Source organism: Bison bison, unplaced genomic scaffold, assembly GCF_000754665.1.
Source record: "Bison bison bison isolate TAMUID 2011002044 unplaced genomic scaffold, Bison_UMD1.0 scf7180017864236, whole genome shotgun sequence".
NCBI classification, from domain to species: Eukaryota; Metazoa; Chordata; class Mammalia; order Artiodactyla; family Bovidae; genus Bison; species Bison bison.
The window spans coordinates 8,078,528-8,094,655 of record NW_011494808.1 but is presented as its reverse complement, the minus strand read 5'-3'; the positions used below and the strand labels follow the sequence as shown (position 1 = coordinate 8,094,655).

Below are 16,128 nucleotides of genomic sequence, written 5' to 3'. Positions count from 1 at the left end.
AAGGATGTTAGCTCCTGTTGTGGGAAACATTCAGGCTCACATGAACTACTTAGATTCTAGACTCCTGCCTGGAAAATCCCATGGACGGGGGAGCCTGGTGGGCTGCCGTCTATGGGCTCACACAGAGTCGGACACGACGAAGTGACTTAGCAGCAGCAGCAACCCTTATTTTTTGTCTTGATTGGGAAAACCCTTGTGCGGTTCACCGTAATCTTCTCAGATCTAGTTTGACTAGATCTGAGATTCGAACAGTCCCGTCGTGGTCATTTCTCCTGGGAGGCGGAGCGCCAGGAGAAATGACCACACATCATGGTTAATCAGTTCACCCAACCCTGTTTTGAATTAACTGAGTGACCCAGTAAGCAGCATTTTTAATATCTCATAGAGAGAAAGACTCAACACTGGCTAACAGTGAAATTTCCCGTTTTTCACTGGCAGGAACCCCAGCCCCATAATGGGGAAGGTCCCACCAGTGCGAAGGCCCCACGCAGGGGCCCCTCCCCTAGGGAGGAGTGTACCCCCGAAGAGGAGCCCCCGGCCACGGCCGCGCCACGCGAGTACAGCAGCAGCAGTGGGACCTCAGCTCGTGCTCAGTCTCTCGGTGTCCGTCTGTCTGCCGGGAGAATTGGCCAGACCCTCGTCTTTTTCATCTTCAACATTCAGAAAAGGAGCCTCCTTTCAGCAGGTTTAACAGAAATTGTTCGGACAGGAGGCGAGGGCTCTCGGTCGAGGCTCAGGTCAGGTGTCAGGAGTGGAACATTCTGTGCCGTCTTGAGCAGTTCTGTTCCATGGAACTTTCTGCAGCAACGGAAATGTTCCGCGCCCGCACTTTCCAGCACAGTAAACCACTCACCACGGGCAGCTCCAGAGGGCTTGAGATGTCGTGCAACTGAGGGATGTAATTTTAACCTAGCTCTCCACAGGCGACTACTACTACTACTACTTCTACTACTACTAAGTCGATTCAGTCGTGTCCGACTCTGTGCGACCCCATAGACGGCAGCCCACCAGGCTCCCCTGTCCCTGGGATTCTCCAAGCAAGAACACTGGAGTGGGTTGCCAACGGGCGACTAGTGGCTGCTAAAATGGACAGTGAATGCCCATGTCTAGTCTGTGGGCCAGAGCTGTCCCACCTCTTTGGCCATTTCCACAGAGGTACCTCTCCACTGCTGTGTGCTGTGCTTAGGCACGCAGTCGTGTCTGACTCTTTGCGACCCCATGGACTGCAGCCCGCCAGGCACCTCTGTCCATGAGGTTCTCCAGGCAGGAGTACTGGAGTGGGTTGCCATTCCCTGCTCCAGGGGATCTTCCCCACCCAGGGACTGAAACCGGGTCTCCTGCACTGCAGGCAGATTCTTTAACGTCTGAGCCACCAGGGAAGCCCCAGGGCTACAGCATTTACGCCTCGACTGCTATTCCTTTCATAATCCAGCAAAATTTTCTTTGTATTATATCCATTATTGTAAATATGATTCTCTAATAGAAAATATTTAAGTTAAAGATTCTCATCTCAAAACGTATTCACCCATATTGCCCTTAGGTAGTTTTAATTACTTTATGATCTTGAGAAAAGGTATTCAGTCTTTAAGATTATAAAGTAGTTTTAATATCTGTTTAAATATCCCAGCTTTATTTTCTTCTTTACATGTTTTAATTTCAGCTTCAGTGTATATGCAGAAGTAATTGTACACATTAAACTCACTTTCCCATTTTATTATTCCTTTTTAAATGAGACTATAAAATAGCCTACATCAGTACAGTATGTGCAGTGCTATTACCAAACATTACATTCAGCACTTACTCTTTAAAATGCAGTACTTAGAAGTTTCAAAGTTTGGTTCTGATAGGCAGGTTATTGAAATTATAGATGAATTAAATCTGTAGTTTTAACTGCTGGAGTCAATGTCCTTCCACTATCGGGATATCATTAAAAATTGCTCACGTCATAAGATGTAAGGGAAATTATGTGTGGGGTATGTGGGAACTTTTAAGCTATCCATGCAATTTTTCTGTAGATATAAAATTATTCTGAATTTTTTTAAAGTTTATTTTTTTAATTGCCTACATCATATTTTCTCATGCCGTCTGTTCACATTTGTTAACATGGCCGTGTATGCCTCCCAAGCGAGACTCCTCAGGTCAGCCACGGATAGCACGTATGTCTCACAACATGGCAACTTCAGAATCTCCCTGAGAGGTAACAGTATCATAATTTTACAGGTGAGGCAGCAGAGGCGTGACATGCACAGTAATTCGGCCAGGGTTACTAGCTGGTCCATGGCAGGACAAGAATCTGAACCCAGCAAGTCAGTGTTTATAACCACTGCACTGAGTCACCTCTTAAGGAATCTCGATCATGCAGTAGAAGATTTCTTGTCTCTGCTATCAAGGTAGCAGGCAGACTCTCCACTGTAAGAAATCTAAAATATAGTAATGCCCTGGTAATAAATTACCTTTAAACTAAAAAACACAGAAGCAGGCTCGATGTGTGTTACATTGATTCAGACTTTGTACAGTGGTTCATTATTTTTATGAGTGAGGAACATGTTCATATTCTTGCCAAGAAATGTCTATTGGTGTGGTTTTTAAGATTGATGTGTGGTTCATTAAGGGTGGCCAAAGATGAAAGAAGGAAGAGAGACCAGCACCTAAAGGGCAAGGGGGATGTGGGTGGTTATCTCATAAAGACAACGTTTTTATGAGACTACAGTTTTAAGGAACTTAGAGTAATTTGTGACATAACATTCTATTGTCTCTGTTATTTTACCATTTTCTTATCACAGTGCTTTGTTTTATCATGTATAATAATGATAATAATAATGTATATTATTCCTATACATTAAATCATAGAGATCTTTGTTAGAATTTAAAATGGAAACAATTGCAAGTGAAACTGCAACATTTCTTTGAGATGTTTTTTGTGGGCCTTGGAGATATTTTCTTTGGCTGAAAATAGGGAAGAAAAAATATTAATAGTTCAGAAATAATTTCAGGTGGAATACAGGGGTTCATCTACTCGTTTAATGATTGTATACCCATTGTTGGACTAACATATTCAATAGCATGGTATATCTAACTTTGTGTGAATATAAGGTCATGCATTTACTTGTCAGCATGAGACATGATATGAAATGTTTTACAGGAACTTGAATCATGAACAGCTGCCTTTCTTACCAGGTCATTCCTTTTCTGTTCGTGTATACACTTTGGAGGGCTTTCCAGGTCGTGCTAGTGGTAAAGAACCCCTCTGCCAATGCAGGAGACATAAGAGACCTGGGTTCAATCCATGAGTCCGGAAGATCCCCTGGAGGAGGGCATTGCAACCCACTCCAGTATTTTTGCCTGGGGAATCCCATGGACAGAGGAGCCTGGCAGGCTCCTAGTTCATAGGGTCACAAAGAGTCAGACACGACTGAAGTGACTTAGCACGCGTGCGTACACTTTGGAACCAGCTGGGCAACCCTCTGTTGTCTTTTGCAAACTATTTGGATTTGAGCATGGTGCTCTCTTGCTGAGAATGTATGTTTACCGTCTCTATTAACATTTTTGTGAACATGTAGAAGATTCAGGGGAAAGGTCATGCTTGCAAAATAAGGAAATTTTAAGCTCAAGTGCACACTGACCAATTAAAATCTAGGTTCAGATTATTGATTTAGAATGACATCCTAACTTGATCTAGCTATCATCTTTCAGATTCATGTTCCCTAAGGTTGTTGAGTTGCTGCTGCCTAATTGTGTGTTGGGCAGAGGAGAAGTGAAGCTTTGTTTCTGATGGGAAAATGACATTTAATGCTTACTTTTTTAAAGGACAGTGTGTGCTGAGAGATCTGGTAAGACCAGTAAGGAGGAAAAAAATTGGAGGACTGCAATTTATTCCAAAATGCCTGTGATTCAACAGTTAGCTAAGATAGTCAAGTTGTACGCCATTGGATTCTGTTCTCCACAGCACAGGGCACCCCCTTTGCTCAGATACCAACTGTGTGTCCTGGATTTCCCAGAACAAGCCAGCTTACTGAGATTCCACCCTGTTTTTTAACATGAATGCACTATTGCTTAGACCACCAGTTCAGTTCAGTTGCTCAGTCGTGTCTGACTCTTTGTGATCCCATGGACCGCAGCACGCCAGCCCTCCCTGTCCATCACTAACTCCCAGAGTTTACTCAAACTCATGTCCATTGAGTCCGTGATGCCATCCAACCATGTCATCCTCTGTCATCCCACCATCTCATCCTCTGTCATCCCCTTCTCCTCCTGCCTTCAGTCTTTCCCAGCATCAGGGCCTTTTCCAATGAGTCAGTTCTTCCCATCTGGTGGTCAAAGTGTTAGAGTTTCAGCTTCAGCATCAGTCCTTCCAATGAATATTCAGGACTGATCTCCTTTAGGATGGACTGGTTGGATCTCCTTGCAGTCCAAGAGACTCTCAAGAGTCTTCTCCAACACCACAGTTCAAAAGCATCAATTCTTCGGTGCTCAGCTTTCTTTATGGTCCAACTCTCACATCCATACATGACCACAGGGAAAACCATAGCTTTGACTATACAGGCCTTTGGCGGCAATGTCTCTACTTTTTAACAGGACTTAGACCATAAATCCTATTTTTTTCAAAAGTAGCATATTTAGAAAAAATGACTACTGTACAAAATAAATGGTAGGTCAGGTTTCGGGGAGCATTTTGCATCTGAAAAGTAAGTGAAGTGTACTTAAGATTTAGGTAGCTAAGTTTGAATCTGCTATTCTGTAACAGGTAAGTGCCAACTCTGGGGGAGCATCTTAGCTTAATGCCTACATTTAAATGTGTCAGTTCAATCAGCCTAGTTGGTGTATTTGCTACATGTTATTAAAAATAATACCTTTTTTGTTAAAATGAATGGAGAGTTTTAAATTCATCCATTTATTTTGGAAACTATATTCTCGAGCTCTCAATTTGTTTCTACTTTTCATTGTGAGCAAAAGAGAAAATATTTTGTATCTTTAATCTATTTTTTCTTAATTATTTTTAATTAAAGCATAATTAAACTACTGTGTTGGTGTCTGCCGTCCACTGACATGGATCAGTCACAGGTGTACACATGTCCCTGCCCTCGTGAGCCTCCCTCCCACCTCCCACCCCATCCCACCCCGCTAGGTTGTCCCAGAGCCCCGGTTTGAGTTCCCTGAGTCCTATGGCAAATTCCCACTGGCTGTCTGTTTTACATATGTCTTTAACCTATTTTTAAAGAGAGGATGGGTATGAATATGGTTTAAAGGAAGTTCAAAAGAATAAATATCATTCAAAGAAAAAAAGCCCCATGATTAAAGTGTTAGCTTGCTTTTTCTTTCTACATATTTACTTCTCACTTAAAAACAGTACAATCGTGAAAGTTGCTACATCCTAAGAGTTCTTGTCACCTGGAAAATAATTTTTTGCTATTTCTTTAATTTTGTATTGTAAGAGGTGATGGATGTTTGCTAAACTTACTGTGGTCATCATTTCATGGTGAATGTAAGTCAGCTTGTATACAGTGCCGTATGCCAATTATCTCAATAAAACTAGTAGAAAAATAACTTTTTTAAATGATACAAATATTAAATGACTAGAACCAGTAGTTTGGGGATTTAAAAAATCCATTTATATGCCTTTCTGAGTCAGGAAGGGGAATTGTTGAAGATCCTAATAAAGTATAAATCAAGATACTGCATGTAAGCCACTTTACAAAGCAGATAATAAATAGAATTTTTATTACAGGTGTTCCTAATTGTCAGCAACTGACAGAGCTTTCTTGCAGGGTACCGGGTCAGTCACAGCTCTTTCCGGGATGTGTTTGCACGTTGGAGCAGGAAGCCCCTTTCAGGTTTTAAGATGTTGATAATGCCTTAAGGGCCCTCTTCCTGGGCTTCCACAGGCCTGCTTTTATGGAAGATAAATGACTGAAAGCCAGTAGCTCAGAGGTCTGCTGTAAAATAACCTAAAAGTACAGTTTTCTGTCCTCTTGAGCTTCACAGTAGGGAGGCAGCATTTCTGAGATATTTGCAGGTTCTGTAAACGTCTGGTGCTAAGTCCAGGCATTCGTTAGAGTCACAGACTGAGCCAGAGTGTTTACTCGGTTTTGTTCTGTTTGAATTTTTTATACGCAACAAAGTTTTTTGATGCCCATTAGCCGCTCTTAAATGTGATTGATTTTCATACTTTGCAACTGATTTTTAAAATTTTTATAGTAGTTAAATATGGTTTACTTCTTTCATACATATGTGTATTAGTTATTAATTTATATCAGATTATTATAGCTTATTAATAGCAGATTATTAGTAAGAGCTTATTATTTTAGAAGAGCAAAAATCCTTGGAAAAGAATTTTTATTTTGAATGGTACTACCCATGCAAGGAGTCCCTGCTTTAAAAGCTTCGAACTGGGTTAGACCTTCAAGGACATCTCTTCTCCGAGAGCTTTCCACCTGCTCTCTGAAATCCGATTTAAGCCTCCTGTTCCACCTCGTGTCTTCTTTAGCCTCAAAGAACTTCAAGACGGAAATTATGGGATAAATTCTCAGAAAGCTTAAGACAACAGAGCTGTAGGCTCGAGGAAGCTAGCAAGCCGATTAGCAGAGTGAGCCTGCTTAATTAACGCCGGCTTCCCCGCCGTCGGGACGGGAGACCCGTCCACCAGGGGCGCGGCCCGGCCGCCTGCGCGGGTCCCTGACGGCTCCCGTCCACGCCGCGTGTAGTCCGGTGCGCAGGCAGTGATGCCGCGTAAACAAACCCAGAGCGGCAGCGCTGTTGAAGCTGCATGTGACCTGTGGGACAGTCTTAAGAGGCCGATCTTCTTAAACTGCGAAAGATGCAAGCGCTGGAGGGAACCTGGACCTCCTTTCGAGCCGTACAGCGTGTTTACTAGTCAACTTAGGCTTTGATCAGATTCTCCACATTGCACGGGGCGTGTTCGAGGCATTTTGGTCCGCTGGGTTCCACTCGGCAGTGTGCTTTGCTCCTTGACGGATGTGTCAGACGTGCTCACAAGTCACTGAGGCCACGGGTGGGGCCCTGACCGGGACGAGCTCACTGGGGTAGCCGGTCTTGCTGCCCTGGCGAGGCCTGCCCCGCCGAGAACAGCCGGCTGTGTGTTCTGCTCTGGCCTCCTTCTGGAAGACGACCTGGACAGGTGGGCTTCCAAAGGCTTCTTGGTACGCGGAGTCAGTCCAGGGGCAGAATTGTCCACAGAACTGAATGTAAGCAGTTCTGTGTTCTAACTGAACCGTGAACACCAACCTAGCCACCAGTAGGAAGTACCTTTTGTGTCTACCAGACAAGACAAGTAAGTATTAGATCAAAAAGTAAGGTAATCATGAGTTGCCTATAGTTGATGCACATGCTGATTTGATAACTCTGATTTCACCTCATCTTTTGTAAGTCGTGGTTTGAACTAGAGCTCTCTTCGGATTCCGTCTTCTGCCCTAACTGTTGGGGGCAGTGGGGTCACACACACAAAACTAAACCCAGATCGTCTGTGCTCATGAGTTACCCCTGTTACATTTTCAAAGCCTGCTTTTTGGTTTTTTAAATAAGCAAATCTACCCACCAGAAGTTCCATAAAGGCCGATCTGGACCCCTGCGACTGTTGTTCTTGAAATGTATTTTTCACTCCTTCAGTTGCCTTGTAGCTGGTAGAATAAAATAAATTAAAACAATTTTTTTTAAATTTTATATTGGAGTATATGACATGCGTGCATGCTCAGTCGTGTCCGACTCTTTGCAACCCATGGGCTCTAGCCCACCAGGCTCCTCTGTCCATGGAATTCTTCAGGCAAAAATACTGGAGTGGGTTGCCGTTTGCTTCTCCAGGGGATCTTCCTGACCCAGGGATCAAACCCACATATCATGCGTCTCCTGATTGGCAGGCAGATTCTTCACCACTGTGCCACCTGGGAGGTCCTATATTGGGGTACACTGGCTTTATAATCCACGATACATTTTTTTAAAAACCTTACACAGCTTAATAGAAAAGCAAACAAAAAACCCAGTTAAAAAAGGAGGAGAGGCTCTAACTAGATGTTTTTCCAGGGAAGATGCGCAGATGGCCGACAGGTTCAGAGAGACACTCTGGACATCACGAGCCGCAGGGAAATGCAGATCAGAACTACAATCAAGCATCACCCCACACCTGTAAGAATGGCTGTTACCAAAAAACAAGAAATGGCAAGTGTTGGCAAGAACATGGAGAAACGGGAGCCCTTACGTGCTGCTGGAGGGAATGTCAATTAGTGCAGTTACTATGGAAAACAGTGGGGAATCCTCAAAAAATCAAAACTAGAGCTACCGTATAACCCAGCAGTTCCACTTCTTGGTGTTTATGCAAAGGAAACAAAGTCACTATCTTGAAGATATATCTGCACCCCAGTGTTCAGTGCAGCATTATTTCCAATACCCAAGACATGGAAACAAGAGATCATCAAAATTTTTATTATTAATGTGGCCTGTCTACCATTGAATATTATTCAGTAATAAAAAGAAAAAAAATCCTAAGGTTTGTCACAATATGGATGGACCTTGAGGGCATTATACCAAGACAAATACCAATACTGCATGATCTCACATATGAAATCTGGAAAAAAAAACATAAAAATGAAACTGAAACCATTGATACAGAGAAGAGACTGATGGTTGCCAGAGGCAGCGGGTGAAACATTTGAAGGAGGCCAAAAGCTGCAAGTTTCTGATGATAAAATAAACAACTCACGGGGATGTAATACACAGAATGGTGATTGTAATTAACGTTACTGGATTTGAAAGTTGCTTAAAGAGATTTTTTTTAACCAGTCATCTTTTGTTGGGTGTTGATTCTCCTCTGGGCTGTGACGGGATTCAGGGCTTCACAGCAGAGGTCACGGTCAGGATGCAGGGTCCGCCCTCCTCCGTGGCACCTACTCAGCTGCTCTTGTTTAGGAGTCTTGTAAGAACAGTGACAGTTGGGCAGCGCTTGAGCCCCCGGCACCATAGGGAGCCCCGCAACGCTCCCGGGCTCCGTGCCGAAATGCCAGCTGCAGCACCGGTAACCGCCTCTCTGGGACCCTCCGGCAGTGCCTCAGGGCCGAGACCCCACTGTAGCCTCCAGCTTCGCAGCCCCCTTCATTTGACATCAGGGGTTTCTCCTGCTTCAGGGGAACAGCTGCCGCACGCCCGGCGCCCTCTTAGACCTGGCGGTCTGCTAGGAGCTTTCCTGTGCTGAGCGAGGTGTGAGGCGCCAGGAAGGCCTCCTTCCCACCTTCTTCTTAGGCTTTCTCGCCACTCTGAATTATCCAATGCAGAAAAAGAGATGAGTGTTTCTCAGATACAAGCATTCTTCTTTCTCTGATTGTTTTATAACTTGAATCCAAATCTGTATTCCAGCTTCTTGTCTCTTCCCTCACAATCACCCAGCAGTCTTTTCCTTGCTCCAGTAACACAGTTATGTCTGGCTTAGAAGTGGAGGCCAACTTTCTATAGTTCTCCATCACAGCGCAGTCCAGTTCCTTCTGAAGAGAGTCAAGAACTCTGTATGCAGAAAGAACTGGATGACCACATCCCTGAATGTTGTTGTTCCACCAGCCATGGTTTTAGACCTGCAGGAGCTGTGCTCAGGGTTCTTTTACCAGAAGAAAACAGAGTCCAGGAAACCCAGACTGACCCTGGTGGGCCCGGGTTTGCACCATCGTTTCCATGGCAACCCACTGGTTTCTCGCTTGGATGGATGCCAGTCGCAAGCTGTTGGCATCAAGGAGCAGGGATATAATCTGAGCTGGAAGTCACCTGCTCCATTGCTGGAGGTGCCGTTGGTGGTCATCAGAATGAATTTTTTTTTTCTTTCAAAAGCAGTCTGCTCATTGACAAAGCAGATGTGGCTAAGAAAGATGAGAAATATTGACAGCAAAATTTGTAACCAATGCACATAGTTGAATTCCATGCAAAATTAGCTCAATTGTCAGTAAAATCTGCCTAACTGATAAATTTTAGTTCTTCCTGAGCTTCTAATCTTGAGAGAATGCGTGGTAAAGAACCATAACATATTTACAAATGCAGATGTGATTATGAAGCAACATAGAAATGAACCAAAATAGTAGAAGGGAAGAAGACTGCAAATGTTCTTTTACAGCGGGGAGCCACACACACAGCCCAAGCTCCGCAGGAGCCTTTCCGGGGCCCTGAGGTCTGCCGCAGACTCTGCACAGGAGCAGTGTCCGCGCCTCAGGCCACTGCAGGCTGTCAGGGCTGTTCCTGGGGAAGGGCTGGCCCTCATAGAGAGGGATTTTGCCCGTCTTAGTCCCATGTTCCTCAGAACTTCTGTGATCTGGGAAGGAAATGGCAACCCACTCCAGTATTCTTGCCTGGAGAATCCCATGGACAGAGGAGCCTGGTGGCCTGCAGTCCATGGGGTCGCAAGAGTCAGACATGACTGAGCGACTAACTTTCACTTTCACTTTCTGTCCCATATTCCTCAGAACATCTGTGATCTGGGAAAACCACAGACCAGAGTGAAGCCCCCTTCTTTCAGCATCCTTTCTATATAATGAATCAGATAATTTTGTTAGTTTTAAATGTTTCCAAGGAAAAGAAAAAGCTATAAAATGTATTTTGTGCTGAACAAGTGTATTCTGAATAGCTAAAAGGTTCCCAGCTGGTTCCTAAGCTGGCTCTCACGTTCACAGCTGTGCCGGGCAGCCTCACCCAGCGGCGGACACTTGCTGAGTCTTTTTAGGGTTTGGACCAGATGCGATTGGTGGACTTTGAGGCATTGAGCTGCCTTTCGTTAAGTCCTTCAACACATGGTTGGAGTTGGTGTGCCAGCCAGAGATACGAGGTAAAGCACTTCAGAAAATGCAAGAATTGCATTCAGAAGACCTGGGTTCAAATCTCTGCCAAACCACAACCACCTCAATGGCCTGGTGGTCCCTGGGTTTTTTTGGCCCTGACATGCCAGTTGCATGTGCCATGCAGGATGCTTTCTTGCAGGGGGGCGGGGGTGGTTTGTGTTGGTGCTCAGACTGTTATCCTGGCTCTCCATCTCTGTTTCCTGTATCTTCATCCATAAAGTGGTTGTGGTACCTCCTAAATAAGTTAATATAAAAGTCTCTCAAAATCTGTATGATTTTTGGTGTGTAAATCCCGGGTGGTGCAGTGGTAAAGAACCTGCCGGCCAGTGCAGAAGACACAGGAGATGCAGGTTCGATTCCTAGGTCAGGAAGATCCTCTGGAGGAGGAAATGGCAGCCCACTCCAGTATACTGGCCTGGAGCATCCCATGGACAGAGGAGCCTACAGTCTGTGGGGTCACAAAGAGTGGAACATGACTGAGCAACTGAGTATGCACGCTCAAGCCTTCTAGAGCTTCTTCTTACCATTTTTATTACTATTATTAGGGTTAATGAGATGTTGGACAGCATGCTATAAACTTTATGATATATAATCAGAGGAGATTAAATAAGTAGATAAATATCTGTAATGTAAGGAGAATGATAATAATATAAAGGTCTTTGGTAGTTACAGAAAGGAGAGTTGTTTTTTTTTTTTTCATCTAGGTTATCATGGGAGTGTTCTTGGAAGCAGTAGTTTTTGAGCTTGGCCTTAAAGGAACATGAAAATGTGGGCAGCTTGGGCTGGAGGTGCTGACGGTGGTGAAGGGCATTCAAGGAAAACCAAGTATCTTAAAAAAAAAAGAATGATTTATTACCAAGTTACCGTCCTGATCTCAGAGAAGCGACACATTCGCGTGTGTTGGCGTGTGCTGTGTCTGTGTGAACACAGCCTGTTTTAGGCACAGGAAATTCTCACAGTGTTTTGTTATTCACAAAATGCTTTAATTTCCACAGAAAATTGCTAAGATAGGTTTTGTTATTTCCATTTTCTGGGTAAGGAAACGGAGGCTGTCCCAGCAGTGGTTGGTAGAAGGGGAACCAGCTGGACAAGCACCAAACTCCATGCCTGTCCACAGCCCTACTGCCTCTGTTAGTGTAAGCGGGAACGGTCTTAAGGCCATCACCCCAACATTGCTTTCCTAAAATGCGTGCCATGTTCAGAAGGGCTGGAGAAGCGACCTGGATGACCCCTGAACTGTAAATGGAACCCCAGACCCGCAAGTGGCTGCTGACAAAGCTTAAGGCAGCCTCAAAGCCAGTGTTCCTTTTGTTGTTTTCATTTTTACTGGAGTGTGGTTGCTTTTGATGCTGTGTCAGTTTCTGCTGTATACAACGAGTTCAGTCAGCTATATGTACACACGTATCCCCCTTTTTTGGATCTCCATCCCATTTAGGTCGCCGCAGAGCATCAAGGAGAGTCCCCTGAGCTGCGCAGTGGGGTGGGTTGTCCTTGGTCGGCTGTTTTATGTCGTTTCAATGATGTGAGTGTGTCAGACGCAGCCTCCCCGTTCATCCCGCCCTCCCCTTTCCCTCCTGGTGTCCACGTGTCTGCCCTGCACATCTGTGTCTCTCTTCCTACTTTGTAAACAAGATCGTCTATACCAATTTTGTTCAGATTACACATATATGTGTATTAATACATGGTATTTTTCTTCTTTTCTGACTTGACTTTACTCTGTATGAAGATGTCTACATAAATACAGTGGAATATTACTCAACCATAGAAAGTAACGAAATTGGGTCATTTGTAGAGACGTGGACCAACCTAAAGCAAGTGTTCCGATTAACTCTGTGTGAGATACTTGCTCTGATTTGCCATAATTAGCTGCCGTTTGCTAGGTAGTTATGATTCAGATATGATTGTCTTTATTAAATTGAAACTGACCAATAAATGAATATCAGGTCTTAAGCTGTGCTTCAGTGTGTTCTTGATTCAAAGATATTTATAAAAATAAGTAAAAAATTATACATTGATATTAGGAAATCACAAATTGATAATAGTCAAATAATTAAAATAGTCCTCTATTCATAGACCATAATACTCTGAACAATGGTATTGCTTCCCATTTGTATTATTTCCTTTTAAAAGGATTGTCATGTGGATCAAATAGCATGACTTGCATTTATTATTTTTTTAGCTGACACAGTAAACCACAAAAGACTGTGCTCTTTCCATCAAATCTCTGAGACAGATATTTCTAGTATTAAAAGAATACATCATATTTCCATGAATATGCTATTGCGTATTTGTTACATTTTAAGTATGAAGTGAACACACGTCTACTTGAAATGTCTTGATTACATTGCATATTCTAAAAGCTCACAATACTCCAATAAGACTGTTACTTCAAGAGGAAAATGACTATATGATGTGACATTTATATTAAATGTGATTTTCATCTACTATATAGGGTTTTCTGAAATTATAATAAACTGTAATTTCACCCAGTTCTGGTTGCATTGTAAGCTTGGGAGTGAAGTGATTTGTCATAAATACCCCACTATGGGATTTATTTGGAATACAGTGTAACATATTTTTCATTTCTAATAATACAAGATTAGGATCATTCACTGTGAAATATTGTATCATTGTACAGCGTAAATCAGAAGTGTCTCCCTGTTGCTCCCACTGTATTGTACTGATTTTAACTGGATGTCTTCATTGTCTTAACATTTTCTCTACTTTATATGCTGCTTATTCTTCATACTGCTAAGAATTGTGTATGAATATATGCCTTTGTTACCAAATGTGTATCAAGAACTTCTGTTAGCATTTTGGAGAAGGAGTAATACTTTCAGCTAGCTTAAAACTCAGCATTCAAAAAACAAAGATCATGGCATCCGGTCCCATCTAATTCTCCTTCAGTTCAGTTCAGTCCAGTTGCTCAGTCGTGTCCGACTCTTTGCGACCCCATGAATCCCAGCATGCCAGGCCTCCCTGTCTATCACCAACTCCCGGAGTTCACTCAAACTCATGTCCATCAAGTCGGTGATGCCATCCAGCCGTCTCATCCTCCGTTGTCCCCTTCTCCTCCTGCCCCCATCCTTATGTGGTAGCAAATGCCAGAGATGATTAGGTTTACTTTGAAAAACTGGTGAGTCTCCTCTGACGGTTTTTAATCTGTCCACACAGGTGTGTGATGCTCTGTGATAAAAAAAAAAACTCAGCTTCTCACAGCTCGTGTCTGCTGTGCAGGACCTGGGCTGAGCCCTGGGGTTTCTGCACCCCAGCTCAGGAGACTAACTGTCCAGCCGCACCCCTGGGTGCTAGGTCCACCCACGCCAGTCTAGGCAGGCAGCGGAAGTGGAGACAGGACAGCAGTTGAGTGATACCTGGGCCCTTCTAGGTCAAGGAAAGAATGAGACCGGTTCTCGGCCAGATATCAACGTGGACAATTGCTGTCTATGGGGGAGGTGCCGTATGCACACCTAGAAGGGGCTCAATAAATGTTGCATTCACTAAATGTTGCATTCCTAAAGAGCCTGCCTTTTCTTTTCTTTTTTTTTTTTAATAATGGAAGTTTGCCTTTTTTGGACACATTCTGTTTTATGTTTTAATTGGAGTGTAACTGCTTTAGGGCTTCATATGTGAATCCTCACAGCAGTCCTGCGATGGAGGTAATGTTCTCATCTCCACCGAAGGAGCTGAGACAGAATTTCTGAAAGAATAGGTAACACAGCTGGTGAGCGGTAGGACTGAGACAGAACTGAGGTCTGTGCGATTCCAGAACCCAGGCTGCTCTGACCCCCTGCAACAGGTCCTCTGAATCACACCAAAAACACTGCCCTTCCTCCCGTGTTAGACCCCACCCCTGAAAGTCAGCACGGTCCAAAAGACCTGTTGTCCTGAAGTTATTTGAGAACTGGTGATTCCGTGGCTTTGCCCTGCAGCAGGACCCTTGAGATTTTGCTGGTTAGGGGCACCTGACAGTAAGATGAAAATGATGACTCTGGCTCCCCAGGGGCTTCCCGGGTGGCGCAGTAAGTGGTACCTGCCGATGCAGGAGGTGCAGCTTCCTGCCATGGGTCAGGAAGATGCCCTGGAGGAGGGAAAGGCACCCTCCCCAGTGTTCTGGCCTGGAGAATCCCAGGGACAGAGGAGTCTAGCGGGCTACAGCCCACGGGGTCACAGGGAGTCGGACACGACTGAGCACACACATACACACGCTGGCCCCTCAGAGACCACTGCTGCTGATGCAGCGGCCAAACTGGAAATAGTCTGGTGAACAGAAGTGAGCTTTGCTCCTGTTGCCCCCCCAGGTCAGGCCTCTGGAGCTCTCTCTGCCCTTCGCACCCCCAAATCCCAGTCTCCCTTCAGCTTCCTGGCTCTAACACAAAAGCTCTTTGGAGCAGTAGCTATCAAAGGAAAAATGTACTTATTTAACCATAACTGAGAGTTACATAGCATGCCTCAATTTTTTACAAAATCTCTGGTTTGATCAGTTTTCTCATTTCAGTGCGTGAGTGTGCATTTGTGTGTATAGGCTCACACTGTTTAGAGTTGGGTGAATTTCCACAGTTTACAGTGATAGAGGAGTACTTTAACTTGTCCTCTTATCAGGAAAACAGCTGTAAACTGACCTTCTGAAGTATGGTGCTTTACCAAATATGGAGGTGTGCAGAATGATTACTGGCAGTACAAAACAAGCGTATCTTAAATGTATAATCACCTATGTTAATTTTAAAGTATTTCTATTGGGAAAACTATTTAACGAGTACATCAAAGCCATGACTTACTGATTTTTAAATTGAGGTGAAACTAGGTATTTTTTTGACCCACTCCAGTGTTCTTGCCTGGAGAATCCCAGGCACGGCGGAGCCTGGTGGGCTGCCGTCTATGGGGTCGCACAGAGCCAAACGCGACTGACGTGACTTAGCAGCAGCAGCAGCAGGTGTTTTTTTGAAAGGGCGTAAATAATGGATGCTTTGCTCTTTTATTTTGAATTTGTTCATTTTTTGTCATGCTGGGTCTTCACTGCGGCACAGGCAGTCCTCCAGCGGTGTCAAGCGGAGGCCCCTGGAGCCGTGCTGGGTGGGCCTCTCGGGGTGCTGCCCTCTTGTGGGCGGGGGCTTCTCGGGGTGCTGCCCTCTTGTGGGCGGGGCTGGAGGGGTGCTGCCCTCTTGTGGGGTGGGGCTCCTCGAGGTGCTGCCCTCTTGTGGGCGGGGCTTCTCCGGGTGCTTCCCTCTTGTGGGCGGGGCTTCTCCGGGTGCTTCCCTCTTGTGGGCGGGGCTTCTCAGGGTGCTGCCCTCTTGTGGGCGGGGCTGGC

General features: G+C 44.5%; 1 protein-coding gene across 1 annotated transcript in view; it reads left to right on the top strand.

Moving 5' to 3' along the window:
* Positions 1-16,128, top strand: part of UBE2E2 (ubiquitin-conjugating enzyme E2E 2) — a 315,894-nt gene that overhangs the window by 228,614 nt on the left and 71,152 nt on the right. The window lies entirely within an intron of this gene.